Source organism: Arachis ipaensis, chromosome B05, assembly GCF_000816755.2.
Source record: "Arachis ipaensis cultivar K30076 chromosome B05, Araip1.1, whole genome shotgun sequence".
Lineage (NCBI taxonomy): Eukaryota > Viridiplantae > Streptophyta > Magnoliopsida > Fabales > Fabaceae > Arachis > Arachis ipaensis.
The window spans coordinates 124557706-124565614 of record NC_029789.2 but is presented as its reverse complement, the minus strand read 5'-3'; the positions used below and the strand labels follow the sequence as shown (position 1 = coordinate 124565614).

At 37.4% G+C, this 7909-nt stretch overlaps 1 long non-coding RNA gene across 1 annotated transcript; it reads right to left on the bottom strand.

The window, feature by feature from the left end:
* LOC110262994 lies at positions 375-2973 on the bottom strand. The gene is made up of 2 exons (XR_002348007.1): positions 2855-2973; positions 375-662 (listed from the first exon to the last, which is right to left on the bottom strand). It is a non-coding gene; the product is annotated as an uncharacterized LOC110262994 (long non-coding RNA).

The following is a 7909-nucleotide window of genomic DNA, read 5'->3' as shown; positions in this document are numbered from 1 at the left end:
CGCCACCCAGGAAGCAAGGCTTGCATGCAAGAAAAGGGCCTCGGCGCTAAACGCCGGTGAGTGGGCATTTAGCGCCCAACGTCTAGACTCTAGGAATGCATTACGAGGTCCTCGGCGCTAAACGCTGTAACACCCTACCATACTTAGTATTATGCTTAAGTCATAAGACTGAGATAGTAAGGTATTACGACCTCTAAGAATAGTAATATATATAATAATAATAAAGAAAAACATATTTAACTAGGAGCCTTGAAAAACGGGTAAAATAAAATCGCAAAATAAAAAGCGCAACGCTTAGGAAAGGTTACTTGTGTGCTAAGAAACCTAATAGGAACATGATAAAGATAAGCAAAAGAATAAAGGACATCCAAGGAAGCAGCATAACTAGCCCTTGACTCAGCCTGCGAAGCTAAGGCTGGCCGGAGGGTATATATATACATATAAACATACATAAGTGTTCTCAAAATATCCCAAAATACACTATAATATCAAAATAACTCCTATCTCTCCCTCAACCTCTAAGAGGAGCAGCATACATAAGTTACCTGGAGAGTAAGCTAAACATATATATACATATATACAAATAGAAAACCAAAATACACCCAAGAACTACTTCGCTTCCCAGGATCCAGACGCCTAGCGAGGAGCCTCTCGACCTGCATCTGAAAAACAACAATACAATATGGAATGAGAACCGGAGGTTCTCAGCATGGTAAAAGTGTCACGCGTATAATAAATAAGGTCCTGAGAATGTCATAGACAATCCTAGAACTTTGTTATTCAATTATCCAACTTAATTACTAAACAAAAACCATAAACAGGGGTAGGTATTCTAAATCTACCTAACTTACTCAATTTCAATCCACACATATCACGAAACCATTTCTCCATTTCCTCCATTCTTCTATCATCCATAATGCAACAGGAACAAACAACCAAACAAGTTCAAGCACAAGTAATGAACAGATAATACAAGTAGCAAATATACAAGTAGCAGGTGATATATATCAATTAGGCATTCCCAATTAAGGCATAGCAAACAAAGCACACATATGCATATGATGAATGTCTATCCTACTGGCCGTGAGCTCACATGTCGGTTATTTTGCCAGAACCCGACACATCTGGTAGCTAACCCAGACATTGGTCTTTAGGTTGCGCATCTCCAGGAGGATCATAAACGAAGGAGAGTGCCTTTCCACATCGAAGGAGTGTGCCTTTCCACCTTCTCCTGGAGGATATACGAAGGAGGGTGCATTTCCACATCGAAGGAGTGTGCCTTTCCACCTTGCAACTAGAGAAGAATGTGGGGGAAACAATACGAAGGAGAGTGCCTTTCCACCTTCCCCACATCTGCATCACGACAAGAGAGAGAACTTCCATCCTCAACTTGCCATATCGACCTTTTTGGCCACACACAGTCATTCCCAAATCTCATCATTTATCATCATCATTTTCTTACATTCGTTCTTTATAGCCATAACAACATGTATTCATTTAGCTTTCACATCTTTCTCTTATAATTCATCACGTTTACCCTTTCCGGGTCCCGACCAAACCATTTATCAAACTCTTCTCAACCTCTTTAATATCGAATAATCTTAAAATCAACCCAACTCTAACATTAAATCAATCACATCACACGAAGATTAAACTTTAACTTCTCGAACCCATGACTACCACTAAGACATCCTCGACACTCTATTTTATTTTCTATTTTTAATATAACAAATGAAGTCAGAATTGCACAAACTTTATGTCCAGGTGTTCATCTTGAAATAAGCTTTCTAACAAACTAAAGATCATAATTTTCTGATTTCTCTAGCCTCAGGAATAAAGGAAAAATCGTGACTGCTCTGCAGTGCATAAAACCAGAAAACAGTAGCAGCATGTGATATTCAAAATTCAATATAAAATTCAAGTTAAATCCAATGACTTTAAAAATTAATGTAGTTAAACTTTACTCATCCAGGTTTCTTTCTCAATTGGTTTTGAGTTAATACCATTTTTAATGAAGAAGTTACATTACCTGGAAGTTAAGTAAAAATGAGTCAAAATCTGTTTTAGAAGCCAACAAGCTTAGTACCTTTCAATTTGAATAACTTTTATTACAAAACTCCAATTAAGCTAAATTTTGGTTTGGAAACTCCTAGCTCATCCAGAAACAAGTGTGTCTTAGTTGCAACCCAATTTCTATTTAATTCTAAGAGTTACAAGTATTGGAAGTTGATGCATAACTTGCTGAAATCTGTTTCTTTTCAGCTTTGACCACCAATATTCAAAAATTAACAACTCCCAATCCTCAACTCTTAAAATTCTGAAGTTTTAGAGAAATAAATAAAGTTAATCAAATTTTATAACAAAATTAGTTTCGCTCCAAATCTCAACTCGTAAAAGTTGCAGCAAGACAAACAAGTTGCTACCCTGTTTGACCTTTTCTGCTGTAGGACAGATTTAACAACCTAACTTTAAAAATTTGCCATAATTGTATGTTTAACAAAAAGGTCCCAAATTTTCTAGTTTAGTTCCTTATATTCCTAAGTTTAGCCTAAACTTGGTCTCATGAAATTCTGATCATTACATAATTAGTTACAGCATATATAATTCCACCACAACACAACTCTACATCCTTATTAACAAACACCAATTCTAATCCATCATAAATAAATATAAGAGCACACCATTAATAACTTCCACACCTCATAATTCCAATATATATCCACCAACAAATCTATTCCAACAACATTACAAGCTAATCATTAAATACAACAAACAATTCAACTTATCCTATGGTTCCTCTAACCTAAGTTTTCACAACACCGTAAATATTAAACGTGCGAAACTTAAACCATACCTTGGCCGATCACTTTATTCAACCCAAGGCAGCCTCACAGGCAAGAACACAACCCTCCAAGCTCAAAGAAACAGCCACAAACCAAGTCTCAATCACCAATAAACCTCCAAATACTCACTTTTTACTTCCAATGCATATATATATGAACTTAACTCTCACCTAATACACATATATGTTTCAAATCAGATTTTACCTAATAGAATTAAAACCAAATTAAAGTTTAGGGAAACATTACCGCTCCCACACGGGTAGCAACTCAAATCCAGTAAGCTCCGCAAGCTAAATCGAACCTAGAACATCAAAATTGGCAAAATATCACCATAGGGTTTCAATTTCAAGAACAGAAAGAGAGGTAGAGATTCTGGAATAGAAATGGAGCTTATCGGTAAAATTGATCCGATAGAAATGTAGAGCTCGACGCGCTGGACGCGTGGCCGCGAACGATGCGGCAATCGGAGCCCGGACGGAAGAGTTATGGCGGATCAAAGGAGGTTAAGGGTTTGGGGGCTCTTCTTCCTCCCCAAATCTGTTTTGCTGCGTTGCATGCAAATGGGGGAAGAAGGAGCTGCTGTCTTCTTTAAGTGTTTGGATCCGGTTGGACCCACGGGCCCGGTTCGAACTCCGGTTCAACCAGTTCGGCCATTCCGGTCCGATTTTGGGCCAAATTTTCGAAATTAGTATCAAAATTCTCGTTTTGACGAGCTCTATCCTATTTTGATACTAGTTTTGCATTTTTAACTTTCCTAATTAAAATGAAATTTATTAACTAATTATTTACCATTTTTAGCGGGGTTTACAAACGCCAAGTCGTGCCATTTAGTGCCACCTATCCAGAGATGAATTAACCTAATTGTGCTCTTACAGTTGTGTGTACATGCAGCACATGCATACGCATGATTCCCTTTTCTGCTCCAATGATGTGTACGCATGGTGCTCCTTTGCTTCTTCATGTACTTTTTATCTAACCTTCATCCGAATACTATATGAATTCAATCAAAAGTAATAAAACTCAAAGTAGCATCCAATGGGGGATAACCCACTAAAATCCTCTAACAAATCAACAGAAAACTATATAAATCACATAAAAAAGATACAAATGATGCTCATGCATCAGTGGACGCTCCTCAGCGTCGACAATGGCTGGAGTCATGGGAAGCAGTCCGCACGGCAATGTAGCGGCAAATTGTGTCAATGATGGGAGCTGACTGATGAGCGAAAATTAAAGCTCATACCGGTAAGTGTACCAGATCGTTCAAGTCATACCACAGTGAGTGGATATCATTACCACGAGGATTAACAGATTGAAGCAAGCAACGTCTAATTAAATATCTAATTAGATTGATCAAACCTTAGATTTTGGATTGTGGATCTTGAAGAAAAGAAGAAATAGAATAAGAGAATCGGGAGAATGCTTAGCTTGAAGTTGAGAGAAAAACAATAGATAAGAGTGTTAAAGGCATCGGAGATGTTTGATTCTTAGAAGAACAATATTTATGCTTTTTTATTTAATTTATGCAAAAAAATTTCACAGCAAATCATTTATAACCTAACCCCAATCCCTTGGTGATTTAATTTCTCTAACACTACAAGAAAAACACTAAGTACAATCGGATTTACCGTCGAATTTAGCGTCACACATTAGCGTCGGCTTTACTGAAGGATTTATGGACGGTTTTCATGTGGAATTCGTCAAGTCAAATCGTTACCGACGGCTTTTTGTTTTTGACGGTAATTTTGCCAGTAATATTTGGAAGGAAAACGAGAAAAATAGGCGCGAAATTTAGCGTGAGATTTATCGGCAGAAAAATCTGCCAATAAACCCATTTTAGTGGAACGCTGCATTTTGGTGATTGCAATGCGTTATCGTCGAATTTATCTGCCGGTAAAACGAGCCCTAAAATTCCAAGCATGAATCCTCTCCCCCTTCATTTCAAAATCTCCTCACTCTTTAACCTCTCTTCTCCCTCTCTCTCTCTCTCTCTCTAACCCTCTTATCTCCTTGCCACTCTGTCAGCCCCGTCGCCGCCGGCCCCTACTGTCACTGCCTCACTTCCCCCTCACTAAAACTAGCTCGTTCCTCCTCTCTCCTTCGTTAGCTGTGACTCTCTCTCTCTCTCTCTCTCTCTCTCTCTCTCTGTTCGTGTGCTGCCGTCACCGTCTAGCACTACCACTGCATCTCTCTCCTCTGAATTCTTCTTCCTCTGTTCACTCCTCAAGTTCCATGGTCACTCTTTTTCTTTGTTTAAGTTAATTTACGATTTAGTTATATGTTAATTTAGAATTTAGGATTTGATTATTATATGCTAATTTAGGATTTAGGGTTAAGTTAATTTAGGATTAAAAAGTATGTTAATTTAGGATTTAGGATTTGGTTATCATATGCTAGTTTAGGATTTAGGATTTAGTTATATGTTAATTTAGGATTTTAGATTTGGTTATCATATGCTAATTTAGAATTTAGGTTGAAGTTTATATGTTAATTTAGGATTTAGGATTTGGTTATCATATGCTATTTTAGGATTTAGGAGTAAGTTAAGCTTGATATCAATAATTAAGATGCTCTTTCAAGTAAATTTATATGAGCATAAATTACTTCAAATTTAGCACTGTGATTCCAAATAGAGATAGATATATGTATATGCTAAGTAAAAGTGCATGCTATATGCACAACATTATATATATAGTATGAATTCAAATATGAAAAAAAAGTGTAAAAAGATAGATGGTGATGGAGGTATAAAGTTTCTTCACATGGCTTTCAAACAAAAAATTAAATATAAAAAGTATGCACTTCCCTAAAGTTGTTTAGTTGTAGTGACTTTTGAATTTTCCAAAAGTCAAGTATGATAGTACATACACAAGAGAGAAATGTTTATTGTATACTCTTATTTATATGTAGTAACTTCTATGAATTAATGAGAACGTTGTCTTTTCAATGTATAAACAAGTTAATATATTCTACTGAAAATATTGTAAATTTAATTGAATTTTGAGTGATGCTATGGATTGAGGTTGGTTGGATTTGTGGGAACTGTAAAGGTGGATATATGTCCAATTTTAAAGAAAGTTATGTTAAAAATTTTTTTTGAAATAATGTAAATGTTGAAGGATGTGTGTAGTATATATGCTTATTAGTGTTAATAATATATTCTCTTTGCAGACATGACGACAGGTAGCAGAGGTAGATCGAGTGGGTCTCATGGTCATGGTAGAGGGAAGGATTCTGCCAAATCCCCAGAGATTGCTCAGTCATCGCCCTCTACCCCAACTACCCGGTCGACCCCTGTGACGTCACAAATGGATCCAATAGATAAGGGGTTCAAGCATCGCCGTCTAACAAACGTCCCTAACAGGGCTTCGCGGAGGTTGTCGAAGTATATAGGTGGGTCGGCCACCTTCATGAAGATGAAGAGCAGACTGGTAAGTAGTTTGCTAATGTTTGTTAATTATTACTTGAATTAGTTGATTCTTGATTTATTTTATTGGTAGTCTAAGTCGTTGGATCGTGAGGCGACACTGGCGGAGACCTTCAAGTATACCTATACCTTGAAGGCCAATAAGGAGAGATTTGCTGATGAGCGGTTTGCAGCTCATTATGTGCGTTTTAATTAATTCTAAGTTTGAAATTTGTTTAGTTTAAAGTTAATTAACTGTTATCCTAATCACAACATGTGTTACACAGGAGGACTACACGCAGTGATTGGAGGCCACGACCCAACAATCTTAGCCGCCTAGTGGAAACGACGACCCCAGCTCAGATACCTCAGTGGTAGTTCCTAATAGGGTTTGGCGCGAGACCGCCTCTGTGCCCCACAAGAATTGCGTCTTCGGGTTAGGATCGTTCTTCGCTAGTGGCCATCACACCTCCACATTGGCGGCTTCATCTACTTCTACCTCTACCACCAGCCCTACCGATCCTGAGAAAGTTGTCGACTTGAGGGAGGAGGTGTAGAAGCTCACACAAGAGCTTCACCAGCAAGCCCAGCAGTCTGAGTAGAGGTACAACGAACTTCTTACACACATGGAAGACACCACAGCCATCAACTCGCAGATGATGGAGAAGCTGGAGTGGATAGAGCATTTATGAGAGCAGATGGAGGTGTACAATGAGCATATGCATGCTAGAGGCAGCGGTGTTGCTGGTAGGGCACCGACATCAGCACCTACTCTGACGTCTCAGCAGAGGGAAAACGACGACGATTATCGGGCTTTGTAGGGTTTAGGGATTTAATTTATTTTATGTATATTTCATTGTATTCTACTTTTATAACATTTTATTATATTCAGACAATTGATATTTAACATTTTATTATTATGTTAACATGAATTTTAATTTGACTACTAATTGTGGCTTAATTGTGAATAAAAAACTACCGTAGGATTTACCGGCGAACAAATCTGACGGTAATTGGGTGTCAAAACACATAATATGGCGCCAAAGTTACCGTCAGAACAATCCGACGGTAATCAGCAACTTAGTATCGACAAATTCATTAAAAAACCGAAGAAAAATCGGCCAGTAATTAGCGTCGGACCAAATAATCCGCCAGTAAATAATTTTCGGCGCCGTTTATACTGTCAAATTCAATCTAACGGCAAATCTGACGGTACTCAGTGTTTTTTCTGTAGTGAAACCCAATTAGTCGCCAATCCCTTGGTCAACTAATCGAAAGAAGTGGTGAAGAACGGTTTTGATTCTTAAGCCACACAATCCTCAAGAACTACCACCAGCCGAATTATATGTCACTTATTCGAACCAGATCTAGAAAATTGAAGATTATGAGATCAGTTTTAAACTAATTCCAAAATTAATTTTTCCAAATATAAAATCAAAATCGAAGACAAATTTAGAATATTTCCCAATAGTCCTAACCTTCAATGGAGGATGTTTAGTGACTCATGATAAAAAAAAGAAACTAATCCTAATTATGAGAGAGATTTATGATCTGATGGATGATGCCCTCTCTGTGAACAAGGTTCACTTATTTATATCCTAAGTTCTAGAATTTAAATTAAAAACTAACCCTAATCTTATCTTTTAGAAAGAAGATAGTT